The sequence below is a fragment of the Pinus tabuliformis genome, chromosome 7 (assembly GCF_031772625.1).
Source record: "Pinus tabuliformis cultivar Carrire ecotype Pingquan chromosome 7, CPIR1, whole genome shotgun sequence".
NCBI lineage: Eukaryota > Viridiplantae > Streptophyta > Pinopsida > Pinales > Pinaceae > Pinus > Pinus tabuliformis.
Window position 1 is genome coordinate 20,073,338 of NC_142293.1, and position 20,199 is coordinate 20,093,536.

Below are 20,199 nucleotides of genomic sequence, written 5' to 3' on the forward strand. Positions count from 1 at the left end.
ACTAAATCCTATGCTATTAACTGCGTTGCCAAAGACACGTAGATCTCCTCAGCCGAGATCTAGTGTAACTGTCATCGTGCCTATTAAATCTTCGGAGTGGTAGCTGTTGGATTCAGGTTACGGGGATGATCTCCAGGTGTGTCGATGTCTCCATGGGCTGAGGACTGGGCCACGTAAACTCTCACGTGCTCCAAACAGAGACGTGCCACCGCTAAATACCTTGGTTGGCTTTGCCTTTGACCCTCGTTGACCGTGACCTTCTATGAATGATTTGGCAGATTTGAAGGGACACGTTCCATGTACCCGTCACCTGTAGCTTGCCCATGTGGCTCGTTTCTTCATATTACACCTGTTGCATAGCTTTTAACAAAATAGCTGCGGAATCCTGTGCTGGCTGCGGAAACTGACAAGTTTCCGCAGTTGCCTGAACAAAAATCTAAACCAAACAACAATCATAAGCATAGTTATAAAACCATGTCAGAAGCTCTTTTTAGACTATAATGCAATGATTTAACAGCTTGATGGATGAAGTAAGTGGGAAAAAGAAGGCTGAGAGGGTGTATAGGAAGATGCAGGTTTGAGGCTCAACATACCCCCACTGTGAAGGTGTTGCATGTCCTCATGCAACCAAAATTTAGTTATTTCCCTCTAATCCATATGCTCTGAGGCTTCTGCTAGGACATCTAGCCCTATTTTCTTCTTCTTTGATGCTAACATCATCCTTGGTTTCCTGACTAGACATTTGAACTTGAGATTAATCAATGCTCTGCTTAAGTTTTTGCACTTCTTCTTCAGTTTCCTGTTTTTGTTTTGCCACAGTCCTAAATGGAGCATAGTGTTATCATGGACAATCTTGTCTACTTTACTCTGCTCTTTGAGTGCTTCATTTTCCTGTTTGATATGCCTATTTAGGACTTCTAGTTCAAATACTTCTTGTTTCAAAGACTGAACTTGTGCATCTAGTGGCAGAGTGGTACTTGGTCCTGCAGCTGATTGTTCTAAGGACTCCAGGTAGTTATATGCCTCTTGCTGATTAGGATCTACCTCAGGTGTCTTTCTCGGACTAGGCTCAAAATCTGGTGGAGGAGGAGGACTGTTCTCTCTTTCTGGCCGAAAAGGGCTTTCATCATGTGGAGGACTTGATTCAATGCTTGGCTAGGCTGGAGATTTCTCAATTGTTTCTTCACCTAAATCAATAACTGTTTTTCTTGGGTTTTATTCACTTTTCCTTTTAGCCTAGTGCTCCTCCTTAAGTATTGACTAGTACTCTTCTCTTGTGCACTCTGTTTTCCTTTTTGCTTTTTCTTTGCTATAGCAGCAGCTTGAAGATGTACTAATCTTTCTGACAGAGGTTGATAATCCTCCTCTATGGATTGCTTAGGGGATGGATAGACTTCTTGAATGGTTCTTTTGCCTTTTTCTTTCTTCTGTTTCTTATTTTTAGCTCTATCTTCTTCTTCTTTTTGGACAGTTTCTTGAATTTCTATTGTAGGGGAGTCTTGGACTGTAATGTTCTTTTCTTTCCTCCTACTTTTCCTTGGAATCTTTGGTGGACTGCTTCCAGAGGCCTCAGACGGCTCTTGGAAGTAGTTTTTTGTCAAAAATTGCTCCCAAGTATCCTTAGTTTTCTTTAACTGGTCCTCAATAAGAATTTTTATGAATCCATGATGGTAGAGATGAGATTCAATGTTGCCTATGTGTTTTTGAACTGTAAAACTCATCTTTTTCAAACTCAATAATAGAAAATGAGGCAAATTAAGAGTGTGACCCTCTAAGAAATTCATCATAAGTCTAGCATGATACATATACATAGAACCAAAACGACCTTCACATGTGATAAATTTCTGGATGACTAACAGTAGACTAGACCATTCCTCTTTTAGTGCATGAACAGGGATGCCTCTTGTAAATACGGTGGTATCCATACCTTGGTTTTGTAGCATGATTCTCCATATTTGATCGTCCACACTTCTAGTTTTAAACCACCTTTCACCTTCTTGAGGTAGGCTTGTGGCAGCTGCTACTGTGGCCTCAGTCACTGTAAAATTTAAGTCTCCAACCTCCACTGTTTGTCCATCAAAAGACCGCGCAAAAGCTTTGGTCACCTCCTTGTTATGCCCTTTAAACTTTTGGATAAATCGTAGCCATCTGGCTTTCTTCAGCAATTCCTTAGTTTGAGGATAACCCTCCAAGTATTTCGGTCCTTCTGGCTCGGCTCTCAGTAATTTTCCCATCTGTTGTTTTAAATTCCAACTGAGAGTTCTTCTGCGTGTGAGGGTTCAGAAAAAAAAAAACGGCTCTGTTACAGGGTTTAGGATAGACTGTAGTGACTGCAGTCGGGGTTTTAGGATGACTGTAGTGACTGCAGTCGGAAATGGAGAACAAACTGTAGTGGCAGTACCCGAATTACCGGAGGAACAGAGGGTGAGCAGCAGTGAGCAAGTTCAAAATAAAATGCGGATGCATGCGAGAGGTATGGTATTAGTGGAGTGGTAAACGAATGGAATCGGATTGATGACTGTGTATGAAATTTTTACACGTCTCAATAGACGGCTGCGGAAATTACGGCTAAGAAGAACCGTAACACAATAGGTCACGTCTCAAGAGTACGGGTAATAAATAGAAGTGCAGTCAGTCTTGAGTTTAAACTCGGAATAATCATGAGACCGTTGGAGAAATGAATGCAAGGTGTGTGGAGTGATATCGTGGAATAGGAGTGGTAGTGGAGCTATCGTATCAAATCATTGCACATAGTAGAACTTGTTATGGTTTGATAACTATGCGTAATTATGACTTGAGTTGTTATTTGATAAAGATTTTTGATCATACCTTTGGAAACTTTGTCAATTTTTCCTCAAGGCTTCTAACCAATTGCTCTTCCTTGATGTCTTGGAGATGCCCCATGTCTTTAGCTCAATTACACCTGCATTTCATGATTATGGCACTAACAGTTGACTGTAAATTTGAAAACAGAGTGATGCTGGCTGGGGAAACTGCTTCTGGCTACGGAAACGGTGTCTAGCTGCGGAAACTGAGACAGCACCCCCTTAACTGCATAAAGATAGTTAGAGAAGAACTAACTGAATGAAAATAGTCCTGGACTTTTATTGATGAAGTGAAATGGAATGAGTGGAATGAAATGAAAATGAAGTGGAGTGAAGTGAAATGGTAATGAGAGTGAGATGGAGGTGAAGTGAGATGGAAAATGAAATGGAGTGAAGATGGAAAGAGAAGGAGAGGAGATTTTTTTTTGGAAAATATAGAGTGTCAGGTGTCCCTGATTTTCACTCTACATTTTCTGTATAAGACTGCCAATCTATGATTGGTTTTCAGGCTTATACGATTTTTTTCTCTCTTTTTTATTTTTATTTTTTACTGAAAAAAACAAAGACTAGGCTGATGGGGGAGAAGGATTCTTCTCCACCAGCCTTATTGCAGAATTCTCCTGGAACATTTTGACAAATTCCTCTTTTGAGAGTGGCTTATGATAAATTTTCAATCGGTGGCCATTCACAATGAGAGGAGTTTGAAATTCATCAATAGTCTTGATTCTTACTGCTCCATTGTTAAAGACTTTGTCAATCTCATATGGCCCAAGCCAATGAGTCTGAAATTTTCCTTTGAAGTCTTTAAACTTGGAATCAAACAGTAACGCCCAATCTCCTTCTTGAAACTTTCTCTCTTTGATGTATCTGTCATGCCACTTAGTTCTTTGATGTTGAACTAGATCAGTCCTTAAAATTGCATCTTGTCTGATCTCATCTAGCTCATTCAGCTGCTCCATTCTGTGCTTTTGGGCTTCTGATAGATTCATCCCCAACTGGACTGCCATCTTGAAAGTCTTGATTTGAAACTCAATGGGGAGCGGGACCTCCTTCCAATAAACAAGTTCATAGGGAGAATGTCCTGTTGTATTCCTCCATGTAGTTCTGTAGGCCCATAAGGCTTCAGGAAGCCTTTCTGCCCAATCTTTTCTGTGTAGATGAACAGTTTTGGTGATGATGCTTTCAAGAACTTTGTTTGTAGATTCCATTTGGCCATTTGCTTGCGGATGGTAAGGAGTAGATTTTCTATGCTTGATTTTATATTCTTCCATTAGCTTCTCCATCAAGTTAGATGTAAATTGACTTCCCTGATCTATCACAATTTCTCTTGGGACACCAAAACGAGTAAAAATATCCTCAAAAAGAAATTGAACAACTGAATTTTCAGTGGCAGAAGGCAATGCTTTGGCTTCTACCCATTTAGTGACATAATCAGTGCATACCAATATATACTTCTTTTGTTTAGATGGTGGATTAATGGGTCCAATGAAATCTAAAGCCCATTTTTCAAAGGGTTCGATGAGTACCTGTGGTTGTAATGGCATTTCATTTGAAAGAGTCGGTCTCCCAACTCTTTGGCAGCTGTCACACCTTCTGACATATTGTTTTGCATATTTGAAAAGGGAAGGCCAATAATATCCTAAAGAAAGGATTTTATAGGCCGTCCTTTTGTCAGCAAAGTGTCCACCGCATGGTTCATCATGACATGCCTTGAGGATGTCAGGCATTTCATCTTCCCGAACACATCTTCTGATCACACAATCTAGCCCTGTTTTAAACAATTCATTAGAAATCCATGAATAACTTGAGCTCTCCTGAATAATTTTTCTTTTTTCACCAGGAAATAGATGTGGAGGTAGCTTCCCTGTAACCAAGCAGTTAGCAATATCTGCATACCAAGGAGTCTTAGTAGTTACTCCAAACAAATATTCATGTGGAAACTTATCCTCTACAGGAGAATCTTCGTTAGTATTTTGGATTCTAGACAAGAAATCAGCTACTGTATTTTGTTTCCCTGGTCTATCCAACACAGTAATATTGAATTCTTGTAAAAGTAAGAGCCATCTTGTAACTCTGCCATTAGTAACAGGTTTATTCATAAGATATCTAATTGCAGAATGATCAGTATGGACAAAAGTTTCATAGCCGGTTATATAGTGTCTAAACTTATTGATTGCATGAACAACAGCTAAGAACTCTTTCTCAGTCACAGTATAGTTTAACTTAGTGGGAGTCAAATTTTTACTGGTGTAGTAAATGGAATAAGGAACTAAATCCTTTTGTCCTAACACAGCTCCTAGAGTTGTATCTGAAGCATCTGTGGAAATATGGAAAGGAAGTTTCCAATTTGGACCTCTCAAAATGGGTGCTTCAGATATTCTTGTTTTCAAAGTTTCAAATGCAGATTGACAATCAGGATCCCATTTGAATTCACAATCTTTTGTAAGTAATTTGAAGAGTGGAGATGCTATTTTGGTGAAGTTTTCTATAAATCTTCTATAGTATCCAGTAAATCCAAGAAAACTTCTAACATCTTTTTGACAATTTGGAATAGGCAACTTGGAGATGACTTCAACTTTTGATCTATCAACTTTAATCCCATCTCCTGAAATATGATGTCCTAAAACAATCACTTCAGTAAACATCATAAAGCATTTTTCATGACTTAATGATAGGTTTGTTTCTTTACATCTTATAAGGACTTTTTCCAAATTCTCTAATGCCTCTTCAAACGAATTACCATAAACTATAAAATCATCCATATACACCTCTACACAATCATGGATTAGATCAGAAAATATTCCTAGTACCACCCTTTGAAATGTTGCGGGTGCATTGCATAATCCAAAAGGAAGTACTCGATAAGCAAAAGTTCCCCATGGACAGGTAAATGTGGTCTTGTCCTGATCTTCAGGTGCTACCTGAATCTGATTGTAACCACTAAAACCATCCAAAAATGAAAAATACTTTTTGCCTGCTAAAGTATCTAATACCTGATCGATAAAGGGTAAAGGAAAGTGATCCTTCAAAGTTGCTTTGTTCAATTCCCTGTAATCAATGCATACTCTCAATTTACCATTCTTTTTAGGTACTATAACAAAAGGAGAAACCCATCGGCTATCTGAAATTGGATAAATGAAGTTCACATTAAGTAACTTTTGGAGCTCTTCTTTCACTATCTCCCTAAGGTTTGGATTCATCCTTCTCTGAGGTTATTTGATTGGTCTACTGTTTTCCTCAATATAGATGTGATGAATGCAAGTCTTAGGGTCAATACCTTTCATATCGGTATACTCCCATGCAAATGCAGTAGAATGTTTTTGCAAGATTTGGTTAGTTCTTCCTGTTGTGATCTTTCCAAATTTTTGTTGATATTCAATGTTTTTCCTGGAAAGATCTCAATGGCGGAACTACCAAATTCTTCCGTAGAGAAAAGAGACATTTGTCTATATGATAGATACTCAATTTCAGAATCTAACTGAAATTGTGTGTGGTCATATTCTGAAGATGTTTCAAAATTTTCTAATGTGTTCAGAATTTGACTATCTTCACTAACTTCAGAGATGGTAAAGACCGGTTGTATAGTATCTTCATCATCAATCCATTCATTATCTCCTATTTCTGTGATTTCTTTTGCTGGAGGATACAGATTGAATTTCTTTGTCGAATTACCATCAGAAATATACATATCCCCAGACCTACAACTGATGAAAGCATTGGCTGTGGCTAGCCAAGGTCTTCCTAAAATGAGAGGATGTCCTCCTAAATTACTCTTGGGAGTTAAAATCATGAAATCCACTGGATATTCCCAAGAGTCTAAGGAGACTGAAATATCTTCTAATACACCATCTGGTTTAATAATTGATCGATCTGCAAGTTGCAGTAAAGTAGGTGTAAAGAGAAGATTAGGAAGTTTCAGCTGTTCCATAGTCTGTCTACTCATAATGTTGATAGCAGCCCCTAAATCAATCAAAGTGTTTGGAATTTCAACCCCATTGATATGTGTTTTGACAATTGTGTAGGAATTTACAGGGTAAGTTCCACAGAAGAATACCAAAAGGACACCGCTCACAACCAGATCTCAAATCAATACACCAGTATTTTTGACGTGGTTAAAACCCTCAGAGTGCAAGGAGGGAAACAGTCCACGGCCTGTCCCAACGTGGGTACAGACAATTTATTAATCAAAGAATGAAAATTTACATAAGGTTCTCTCATGCACGGATTACCCGAACAATGACCCTCCATGCGCTTTAAATAGAACTCATGGACCAATCGGGTGTCAAGCCACGGATCAAGTGTCGGTAATACCGAGGTGAGAGTGAACCGTCGGATCACTACATATCGTGACCGTCGGATTGTAAGTTACAAAATGTACAACGGTAAAGAAACACACTTTACCTAACTCTAACCTAACTCTATACTAGACCAAGTTGAACTTAACTATATCCTATGTGTCGGAATATCCTAACATCCCCCCTTAAGAACAACTTGGGATAGGATTGAAGGATTTACAAATATGACACAATAGGAGAAGGAAGGAGGCACTAGAGCCTATCCCCCCTTAGTGACAACTTCCTGAACTCCAAGCATATATCGAAGTTTAGTGAACTTCGCCTCTGTGAGAGCCTTTGTGAAGATGTCTGCAACCTGATCATCCGTTGGACAATATTGCACTTCAAGAACATGGTCAAGAATGAGCTTTCTGATGAAGTGCATGTGTAGTTCAATGTGTTTGCTGCGCTGATGCTGGACTGGATCTTTGCATAGCTGAATGGCACTTTGATTATCACACCAAAGTGTGGTTGGATGCTGCTGCTCAAAGCCAAACTCTGATAGGATCTGACGAAGCCACAAGGCTTCCTTACTAGCTTCCACGGCACCACGATACTCTGCTTCTGCTGACGAAAGAGAAATGGCAGCCTGTTTCTTACAAGCCCATGTAATAGGTCCTGAACCAAGAGTGAAGACATAACCGGCAGTAGACTTCCGATCATCAAGGTCACCAGCCCAATCAGAATCAGTGAAACCAACTAACAGAGGAGCTGCTTTGGCACTGTAATGAATCCCAAACTGTATTGTACCTCGAACATAACGAAGTATTCTTTTAGCTGCTTTCCAATGACTTTCACGGGGGTTTTGCATAAAACGAGCAACAAGGCCAACAACAAAGGAAAGATCAGGACGAGTATGGGTTAAATACAAGAGTTTTCCGACAAGTTGACGGTATAAGGTAGCATCAACTTCAGGAGAAGTACAAGAGACTGAAAGTTTGACTCCAGACTGAAAGGGAGAAGGGGCTGGCTTACAGTCTTCCATGTGAAAATGACGAAGAATATCACAAGCATACTTGGACTGGGAAAGGAAAATACCCTCTTGGGATTGCAAGACTTGAAGACCGAGAAAATAGTGTAAGTGTCCTAAGTCTGTCATTTCAAATTTCTTTTTAAGGCTGGACTTCACATGGTTTATAAGGTTGGGATCACTACCAGTAAGAATAAGATCATCAACATAAAGAACAAGGATGATGAGAGAGTTGCCCACTTTCTTGGTGTAGACAGTATTGTCAGAATGACACCTAGAAAAGCCAGATTCTAAAAGAAAGCTATCCATTTTGGCATACCAAGCTCGAGGAGCTTGCTTGAGGCCATAAAGGGATTTCTTAAGGCGACAAACGAGGCTGGAGTCTGTTTGTATGAAGCCAATGGGTTGTTCCATATAGATTTCTTCCTGCAAGTCCCCATGCAAGAAGGCAGATTTAACATCCATTTGATGGACTTCCCATTTTAAAGAGGCAGCAAGGGAAAGAACAAGGCGGATAGAGTTCATTTTGGCAACTGGAGAGAAGGTTTCAGTGTAGTCAATGCCTTCAACCTGTGAAAAGCCCTTAGCAACTAGACGAGCTTTATGTTTATTAACTTTCCCATCTGGTCCATACTTGGTTCTGTAAACCCATTTGCATCTAACAAGTTTGCGTCCCTTTGGTAGAGGAACAAGATCCCATGTATCATTTGTCATCAATGAATGATATTCTTCATTCATAGCTGTTTCCCAATGTGGATGGCCTGAAGCTTCTGCAAAAGTGTCAGGATCATGATTTACTGGAGCTTGAGCCAGTAAAGAAGAGGCTCTTTCAAACTGAGAACGTGTACGTCGCTGATCTGTAGGATCACCGGCAAGATCACCTGCTGCATCCCGAGTAGCACGGACCCATCTTGGAAGTTGAGGATCCTGAGAAGGTGGGGAAGGATTATCATCCTCGCTTTCATCATCAGAAGAAGAAATGTTCTCAAAGATAGAAGAGATAGGAAGAGGTGGCACATCCGCCGGACTAGGCTCGCAGGCCGATTTATTTTCATCAAATTTTACATCTCTTCTAATGATAACATTTTTGGACTTAAATGGAATAAGTCTATAGCCTTTTACATCTTCAGAATATCCAACAAAAGTACATTTCTCACTCTTAGGTTCTAAGGCTTTATGCTTTTCATCTGGAATATGGGCCCATGCTTCACTTCCAAACACACGAAAGTGACTTACATCTGGTTTAATGGAACTCCAAGCTTCTTCTGGAGTGATATTCTCTAGAACCTTAGTAGGAGTGCGATTGATTATATAATTTGCACAATTAATTGCTTCGGCCCAAAAACTAAGACTGAGTCCTTTAGATTGCAGCATACAATTAGCCATTTCCTTTAAAGTGCGATTTTTCCTTTCAGCTACACCATTTTGTTGTGGAGTGTATGGAACAGTATGTTGCATTTGAATTCCATTTTCGGTGCAAAAGGTGATGAATGCATTTTTAACATATTCTCCACCATTATCAGTTCTTAGCTTAAGAATTTGATGTCCAGATTGTTTTTCAACGAATGCTTTGAAGGCCAAAAAGGTGGTAAATACTTCGCTCTTGAGTTTTAAGAAGTATACCCAAGTGCGTCTAGAGAAATCATCAATGAAAGTTAAGAAGTACTTGCAGCCAGAGAATGAAGCAACAGGAAGAGGACCACATAAATCACTGTGCACAAGCTGTAAAGGGGCTGAGGCGTGCCAAGAGGCACGTTTGTCAAAACTGTCCCGATGATGTTTTCCGAGTACACATCCGGAACAAACACCATCTTTGCAAGATACCATAGGAAGACCTGTCACCATGTTTTCTTTACATAGATGCTGAAGGGAGCGATAGTTTAAGTGACCATACCGCTCATGCCAAAGTTTGCTCACTTCATCATTATGAGCAACAAATACTGAGGGAAGATGGGATGACCCAAAGTTGTGAAACTTATACAACCTTTTGGAATCATCAGCAAGACCAGTAGCTAGAATCTGTTTAGGATCTTTTAGATCCTTGATTACAACATCATGAGGTGAAAATTCAACAATTTTACCTTCACCTGAATGAGTTATCTGATAGACAGATAGAAGGTTGCAGGATAAGTTTGGAACACATAATACATCATTGAACTGACCATTGTCTAGATGAACAGTTCCAGTCCCTACAACATTAAGAGATCTATCATCACCAACATATATATTTTTGGTGTTACAATCATTTAAAGAAGAAAACATGGCTTGGTTTTTGGCCATGTGACAAGAGGCTCCAGAATCAATGAGCCACTCATGAGAATGAGAAGAAGAAGAAGATACATTTAATGCATAACCAGACTGAGATGATTGACGATGACATGCAGAAAATGCCGTTCCGGAAGTTGAAGTTGAAGTAGGCTCCAGATGGATGTTATGTTTCTTCATTGCGGCTTCCAAGGCTTCCATCTTCTTAAAGCATTTAGATTCTAAGTGGCCATCTCGATTACAAAAGTTACAATGTCTTTCAGTCTTCTTCCATTTGTTTTTATTGGGCTTATCATTTGCTGAAATGATCTTTCATCTTGAGGCTGAGTTGGTTTAGGACCATTCCTTTGAGGATAAGACTTCTTAGGATTCTTTGAATTTGGTTACTGCTGGGCGGCTAACGCTTTTGTGGAAGAGTTTCCAAGATTAAGAAGACCAAGGTGTAAGAGTTTTTCTTGTTCTCTTATTAAGGAATCACAAAAGGAGTCAAAGGAAGGGGGCTTGTAGTCTTTGCCTTGACAAATGAAAGCTTCCCTGGTAGAATGGAAAGTGGAAACAAATACAGAGTAGGCTGGCCCTAACTTAGTGAGGATGGAATAAATAAGGTTACCATCATCTTTCTTAACTTTAACACCTTCCAAGAGATATCTAAGGTCTTGAATTTTGACAAGAAATCTTCAATGCAAGAAAAATTATTAGGATCCAAAGTAAGCAGCTCATTTTCAAGTTGATGGGATCTAATTTCATTTTTAATCCCAAAAACTTTAGCAAGTTTTTCTAATGCTTCATGAGGAGTTTCAATTTCTGCAATGTGGAATCTAAGATCAGGAGAAACAGACATTCCTATCAAGCCACGTGCTTGATCTTGTCGATTTTCCCATTTTTCGGCCTTGTCTTCATCTTTGGGTTTCTTCTCTTGGTCTGTGGCTATTCTGAAGAGACCTTTACTTCTAAGTAAATCTCCCATGTAGGCGACCCATTGGAAGTAGTTAGTGCTGTCAAGAATGACTTGGCATGGACTTTCCATTTTTGAAAAACAACTGAAGCTGAAGATGCTGAAAGTGAGTGGTCCAATGGATAGATCTCGAAAAAATAGGCGGTTTTAAAAAAAACGGCTCTGAAAAAGGCTTCCGGATGAAGAAGTTATGGCTTTTTGAAAAAAAATTGTTGACGTTGCCGGCAAAGTGCGCGAATGTGCGGGAATGAAAAAATCCGCCCCCACAAAATGGAGACTTGAACCCAAGACCTCTACTCTCTTAAAAGGTCTTTGAACCAATTGATCTATACAAAAGATTTGAGAGAGAGAGAGAGAGAGAGAGAGAGAGAGAGAGAGAGAGAGAGAGAGAGGGGGGGGGGGGGGGGGGGGGGGGCCTCGATTTGCGTGCTTGCCTTGGGAAGACTCTTTTCCCCTACAAAACACAAAACACAAAACCCAACACGAATATCCAAAGAAAAACGAACCTTACGGCTCGAAGTTAGCTTTAGCCAAAAAACTAGAAATTTTAAAAAAAATCTCAAAGTTAGCTTTTAGCCGAAAAACTAAATATTTTCCTCAATGTTTCTGATTTTCCGAGATCACACTAAGGTGCAGGGAAAAGAGCATACGCATGAGAAAAATCCTTTCTTTCTGTTTCTGATTTGCCCAGATCGCACAGAGTCGCAGGGCAAAGAGCATACGCAGAAATGAAAGGTATAGATCCGGGAAAAAAAAAGGCTAAATAAACCGAAACCGAAATAAGCAGAGAGAAAATGACAGTAAACTGCAAAAAAAAAAAACACTGTATACCTCCCGATCTGAAAAATGACGCAGCTAGGGCTACCGGAAACCTTTTCGCGTGAAACGAAAGGGGTTCCTCACTGAAACAGATGCTCCGAATGCAACAGAGCAGTCCTCTCGGCCCGAAAGCAGTCAGAAACAGCAGATCTAGGAAACGACAGCCGCATGCAGTTCTACCGGCTTCAGATTTGGATCACCAACGGACGCGGCCCTCAAATAGCTCTGATACCATGTAGGAATTTACAGGGTAAGTTCCACAGAAGAATACCAAAAGGACACCGCTCACAACCAGATCTCAAATCAATACACCAGTATTTTTGACGTGGTTAAAACCCTCAGAGTGCAAGGAGGGAAACAGTCCACGGCCTGTCCCAACGTGGGTACAGACAATTTATTAATCAAAGAATGAAAATTTACATAAGGTTCTCTCATGCACGGATTACCCGAACAATGACCCTCCATGCGCTTTAAATAGAACTCATGGACCAATCGGGTGTCAAGCCACGGATCAAGTGTCGGTAATACCGAGGTGAGAGTGAACCGTCGGATCACTACATATCGTGACCGTCGGATTGTAAGTTACAAAATGTACAACGGTAAAGAAACACACTTTACCTAACTCTAACCTAACTCTATACTAGACCAAGTTGAACTTAACTATATCCTATGTGTCGGAATATCCTAACAAATTGGACTACCGGGATCTACATACTTCTGCATAGTAATTTTTCCCATCATGATGTCTGCAATTTTCCCTACCAGGTGGATTCTTCTTGTGTCTCTAGGTTTCCTTCCTAGTCTTTTAAGACTCAACTCCTTTATTGTTTTTGCTAGAATAGGAATCTCTTTAATGGCTTGTAACAAGGGAATCTTGATACAGACATTCTTCAATTCATCTAGAAAATCATAGTCAGGCAACAAGATTTGTTTTTCCACCCCTTTGTCAATTTGTAATCTTTCAGGAAAAGGAGGTGTGGATGAAGATACAGGTTGCTCAACTATAGGAGTTGTAGGGGTTAGTTCTTCTTTTTCTTTCTGAGTGTTTGGGTTTTGAAGAGATGCTTCAGAACCCTTATTGGCTTCAAGAGATTCTTCCTCAGAAATGCTTTGATTTTGGGCATCTATAGAAGGTTTATCTAGAACTCTACCAGATCTGAGTTGTACATCATTGAGAGGAACAATCATATAGGCAGGAAATTGTTGACCTTCTATCATGTAAGCATTTTGAGGGTTTTTATTATTGGGGTTTGGCAATGGCTGAGAAGGAAGTTGATTTGACTTCTGTTGGAATGGAAGCAAGAGTTGAGAATTTGGATTTTGTTGAGAAGGTTGTTGTTGTTGAAATGGCAATGATAGTTGTGGGTTTTGATTTGGAAGTTGTGGAGCCTGTTGATTTTGAAAAGATGGAGGATATTGATAAAATTGAGCAAATCTCCCATAAGGATTTTGCATACCTTGTACCCATGATTGAAAAGGATTTTGAGGTTGGGAGCAAGGTTGTTGCCAAGGATTCCAATTTGGTGAGGGTTGAAAGTTCATAGAGTTGTTAAACCCTTGATTTTGTTGCCCCTGCCAAGGTCTCCTTGCAACAAAACAGAGAGACTCAATTGTATTTGGATCTTCTTGAAAGACAGCTTTGAGCCCAGGAATTGAAGGACAATCCTTGGTCTCATGATTCTCTGAACAGATCACACATGTTTCTACAACTTTTGCATCCAAGGGACATTCCCTAAGAGCATGTTTTTTTCTACATTTTGGGCAAAAGATGGCTAAAGCTTCAGCTTCTGCTTTCTGCTTATTGTGGATCTTAAGAGTGTCTAGTTGCTCACTAAGACTCCCTAAGATATCAGTTTTGAATTCATCAAGCATATTGCCAATCTCAGCCCTACTTACTGATCCAGTTGCAGATTTGTTTGCTCTGATGAGAGAAGGATCTCTAGGCCCTTTTCCAGTTTTAGATTTTCCTCTTGAGAGATGGACACATAATTCTGCTATGTCATGAAGTGGAAGTTGAGATATGTCTCATTTTCCCATCATGTTCAAAATATCTATCCATTCATCTCTAATGGCTTTTAATAGAAGGGCTTTCAAGGTTTCCTCATCTAAATTACTCATCTTTGCTCTTTTCAGATTGTATTGGAATCTTTCAAGTAAATCCTCCAAGTTTTCATCTTCTTTTTGTACCATTTTAAATACTTCATCCTTGTGGTTGGTAGGCATACAATAATCCATGTATCTATCCAAGAATGTTTGTTTCATATCATTCCAAGTCCTAATGGATTGAGTGAGTAATCCCATGAACCATTTCAAAGCAGCTCCTTTCAATGTTGAAGGAAACAATTTGAGTTTTTGAGAGTCTTCCAGATAATCATAGGTTCGACACACGACCTCAAACTCAAATAGAAATGTTTCAGGATCTTCATTTCTTAACCCATGAAAGTTTGGGAGGACAGATGGTGAAATATTTTTCATTGTTGCTCGAGAATCCTCATCGACTATAGGAAATACAAATGAGTTATCTCCATCTCTATTTCCCCCATTGTTACCTCTACCTCCTCCATTATTTCCTCCTCCTCCTCCTCTACCTCTACCTCTACCAAATCGGTTAACTCCCTCTTCTGTCATGGTAGTTTTCTCAGAGATTTCAGAGTCCTCTGGTTCTTCTACTAATGGTGAACAAGGAGGAATTTCTCCCTCTCCTTCCTCAGGTGATTCTACTTCTTCAATTACAATGTGTCTCCCTGTAGAAGAAAAGAAAGAATCTTTTCCTAATACAGATTCAATGGATGGTGATGAAGAGTCTCCTAACTCAACTATTGTCTCTTGAATTCCAGGAATCCTAGGGCTAGGAGTGTAGGTTGGAGATGATGGAGGTGTCTCTTGTCTATTCCTTGAGGTAGAAGGAGTTGTAAAAATCGAACTCTTGGCTCTAGCTAAAAACCTTCCCCTAGAATCTCTTGCTCTATGCATGTCATTTTTATTTTTCTTCAAGTCAGGCTAATAATTCTCTTTCTGATCTTCCAAGTCACTCTAGGTGCAAGAAGAGAGCATACTCAAGAAACTATTAAACCAATAACTTTCTCTTTTCTGATCCTCCAGATCACACTAAGTGCAAGAGGAGAGCATACTTTGAGAGGTTATCAATTTTCCTTCCTTGAAATTTTCTTGTTTTTTTTTTTTAAGAAATTGGCTACCTAATTTCACTTCCCCGGCAACGGTGCCAAAATGTTTGTTCAATTTAGTGTATTCTAAATTGCTATTTAAAATTTCAATCCGAGATTCGTAAACTGACGAAGTGAAGTGTACTATATGTACTAGATAACCATTTCCTTAGTCTTTTGTTGTTTTTGAGTTTTCTAGTTTGTTTTTGGATTTATCTTTTCCTAATGTGTGATGGCGAAAATGAAAGTTAAGTGTGGATGGTGATGGTGATTTCTACAGTGATTTCCCCAAACTTAAAAGTGATCAAAGAGAAAGCTTTAAAACAATTGTAATGAAATCAATTCTTAAGAGGAAGTAAATGTATCAAACAGTGAACTAATGACAATGGCCTAGTATCCTTGCTGCTGAATGAAAAGAAAGTAAAAACTGAACTTAAAGCAACTCAAATTAAAAGCAAAGCAACTAATTCACACTACTTCAACTCTTCAGATCCTTTACCCTTCAGCTCAATCTACCTTGTGGGAAGCAATCATGAACAAGTCAAGTAATATGATATCTAAATGGCAAGAAATTAAATTGCATAAAAGAAACTAATCACACTACTTCAACTCTTCAGATCCTTTACCCTTCAGCTCAATCTACCTTATGGGAAGCAATCATGAATAAGTCTAAGCAATATGATAACTAAGTGGCAAGAAATTAAACTGCATAAAGGAAACTAATCACACTACTTCAACTCTTCAGATCCTTTACCCTTCAGCTCAATCTACCTTGTGGGAAGCAATCATGAACAAGTTTAAGCAATATGATAACTAAATCACACTACAATAAGTAATATTCTGATTCCTTACTAATAGAGTCACTTGACTATAGAAAGAAACCATAAACAAATGAGTAGTATGATGTCTAAGTAGCAGAAAAAGAAATAAGCAAATCACAACTTGAAAAAGGACAGTGTTGGAATTAAACTTCAGAAAATGGAAATTAGCAGGAAGGACAAGATGATCTCATATGTTAATAGCTATCAAAAAGATGAAAATTTGCCCGGGCTGCCTAAGAAAACCTGCAGAAAAAAGTTGATCAGCTGACAGCTATAAGAAAACAAAAGTGAAAATATAAACAGCAGTGAATTAAAAACATCAAAACAACATGTTATATACAAGCTAGTAATTATAAAAACAGAAACATAATAAAATCAAATGACAACTATACAGGACTTTAGTGTGCAGGGGCCCTCTGCCACCTCAGCCAGTCAATGAACAGTCACGAGAATGAGCTCAAGAAAGTAGTCTTCTCATGTATTAAAGTAGCAGCAACATATAAAACAGAGTACAGTGGGGTGACAATAGAAAATAGTTCAAAAATTACATTCCAAAAAGCTTCTTTTCAGCGTTCATCAACGCATTATTTATAATGAAAAAGTGTTGAACTGACTAACTGAATCCTATGCTATTAACTGCGTTGCCAAAGACACGTAGATCTCCTCAGCCGAGATCTAGCGTAACTGTCATCATGCCTATTAAATCTTCGGAGTGGTAGCTGTTGGATTCAGGTTACGGGGATGATCTCCAGGTGTGTCGATGTCTCCGTGGGCTGAGGACTGGGCCACGTAAACTCTCACGTGCTCCAAACAGAGACGTGCCACCGCTAAATACCTTGGTTGGCTTTGCCTTTGACCCTTGTTGACCGTGACCTTCTATGAATTATTTGGCAGATTTGAAGGGACACGTTCCATGTACCCGTCACCTGTAGCTTGCCCATGTGGCTCGTTTCTTCATAGGACACCTGTTGCATAGCTTTTAACAAAATAGCTGCGGAATCCTGTGTTGGCTGTGGAAACCTGTGCTCGCTGCGGAAACTGACAAGTTTCCGCAGCTGCCTAAACAAAAATCTAAACCAAACAACAGTCATAAGCATAGTTAGAAAACCATGTTAGAAGCTCTTTTTAGACTATAATGCAATGATTTAACAGCTTGATGGATGAAGTAAGTGGGGAAAAGAAGGCTGAGAGGGTGTATAGGAAGATGCAGGTTTGAGGCTCAACACAGACCTTCATCAAAAGTTCACTATTTCCCCATTTTGATCTCAGTGTCCTTTGTAGTCTGATCCCCATCTGTATCAAATTCACTTCAGTGCAATTATACATATGTTGGAATTAAAATTCAGCGTCTCAACCAATCTCTACAAAGCATTGATCTAGCTCTGATACCACTTGATGGTGGGTTCCGATCACCAAGGCAACTTCCCTCCATATACAAGAAACTATCGGATCCAGACCTTGTGGTTATGCCACAATCACCTATTGGAAGCGTTTATGTGTGTATTTACATTAAAAACCCGAACCATATAAAAACTCAGATACAAAAGAATACACGGGAAACCCACTCTGAACACATAAGTCAGACTTCAAATGCATTAAAAACGCATATACAAATCTCTTGGGTCCACTAATACCAAACCTTTCCGCTTTATTCTCCACCGTTGATCTGCTACTCAATCTGATGGTTTACACTTCAGCCGATTTGACCAAACAGTTCGCTCGATCTCAACCATTCAATCAACCCCGCTTGATCTAACGATTGACATCAATATCGGGTGGACCACTTATACGATGGTTACCCACCCGATAAAGCGGTTTTTCTCTCTCCTCCGCTGCTACGTGTCCAGCAGTGAATTGAATTGGGTGCCCAACCCAAATTACCACTTACTACTTTTTGGCCGCTCGATATTCTGCATACTACTTATGGAAACTGCCTTCTGCCAATTAACGCCTGCACTCCTATGTCAAGCAATGACCGTAGATCTCCTACCATCGATGGCTCCTCCGGATTCCTCTTCCGCTAAAGCTTAAACTCATCTCCACCGTTCATCTCTTAACTCAGTCCTATGCGACTTAATCTTAGCCGCTCAATTCCTTCGACCTCGTCCGTTGATCTCCAAGATCCAACGGTCACTGTGCATTGATCCGTCTATGCCTCTTGGACTTGATCTCGCTTGTATTTGGTGAATTTACGCTTTAACACAGTTCCTCTTCCATTCTCTGTTTCGCAACCACAACTCCATATATAAACTCCCTATGATATCTTTGATCGAACACTAGTTTTAAAGCAATTCAAACACTGCTATTAACACTAAGGACCCCAATTATGCTTGAATGCCGATTTATAACTTAAGACATAAAAATAGAGAAGAATGTTCAAATTGTTCCTCAAGCAAATATACAGAGACAAGCAAAGGGTTTCAAGAGAATAACACATTTATGCACACAGAATTATTTATTCAATACAATAAAGCTACAGGGTCTCAGCCCTCTGGCTTGATTACAACAATAAAAAAACCCTGTGTTTATCTTGAAATCCTCGCTCTCTCTTACTCGACTCCAACCTAGCTAACCTCTTTCTCCTAACCTTTAGTTGATCTCTTCAGCTAACCTAGCTAGCTCCTAAATTATACAAAAAGACTATATTTATACAAAAGTGGATTCATGAACCAATTTTGGTTTAGATCCAGAAATCTCTCGCTATCTCCTATGGAATCTCTTCAACTCCACTCTTTTCTAAAACAAATGCTAAATTAAGCTTTCAAATACCTCATATCCTATTCAAAACCAAATAAATCTTACTGCCTGGCCTGATCTCCACACAGGGAGGATCAATCAGCCACTATGCCCTTTTCTCATATTTGACAATAATTAAACACTCTCACACATCTAAATAAATAAAATTAACTAATTTCTTATCTTCCAACCCCTTGTTAGTCACAACATGTGATCATTCCATCACATTGCTGACTAGGTCTAAATGCTCCTGCATCATAAACTTACAACCGGGCCTTCACATCGTAAGCCTCCTTGAAGGGTCCTATCGGTATGTCTCTGTAAGAATTTACTTGTGAACCGTCTTCGAAGGGAACATATGACTCTCTCTTATGCCCAAAAGGGTTGATACTAGAAAGCTCTCAAGCCAACTCTACTCAAGCATCTCCCAAATCACAACACAAATGAGGCTACTTCCACACTCCAATAACACTCTCTACCTCTACTCCTCCCTTAGAAACTTGAAACTATCAAATTACATCTAGCTATCATTCCATTACATCCAAGCTAGCTGATGTTATTCATGGAGGAGGTATTTATAGGAGGGAGAGGTCCCATAAGAGAAGGAAGGAGGAGCTTATCTCTTAGGGAGGTTTCACAAAAGGTGGAACAACTATCCCAAAGGAGAAAGGCGAGCTCAACTGACCCAACAACCAGCCCTAGGACTGCCCATGAAGCAATTTCATCTAGAAGTTTTGACGAGTTGTTGAAAAACTTGCCAAATCTAGCTCATCGCAGGTGCAACACAAGGACAGAGTGAAGACTTCGCTAAGGCTAGTGTTAACTTGTCAATCTTCCCAAGGGGGATAACTTCTGACTCATGCCGACCCAAAAATTAGGTAAAAAGTGTCTTCTTCAGGGATAATGAAATGAGACACTCTTTCGGAGATTGCAAGGAAGGTAATGACACATAGTTGGCAACACGACACAACACAGATGTCAGTAACATGGACTAGTAGTATCCGAGATCAAGGAATGCAAAGTCGGTGACAAATTACTGTCTAACAGTAAGATACGATACATACCTCAACAGTTCCAGAAACTTGGTCGTGTACTCTTCATCTATCATTGGCCCCATCTTTAGCTCATAGAATTATTTGGCCTTATTGTCATAGTACCTCTTTGATAAGTAATTCTTCCTGGAAAGCCTCTTGGACTCCCGCTAACTCAAGTCATTTGTCCTGATGTCTCTGGCCCGCTTAAGATATTCCCACCAAATGTTTGCTTTACCTTTCAAGCTGAAGATAGTGATTATGGCCTTCATGTTATCT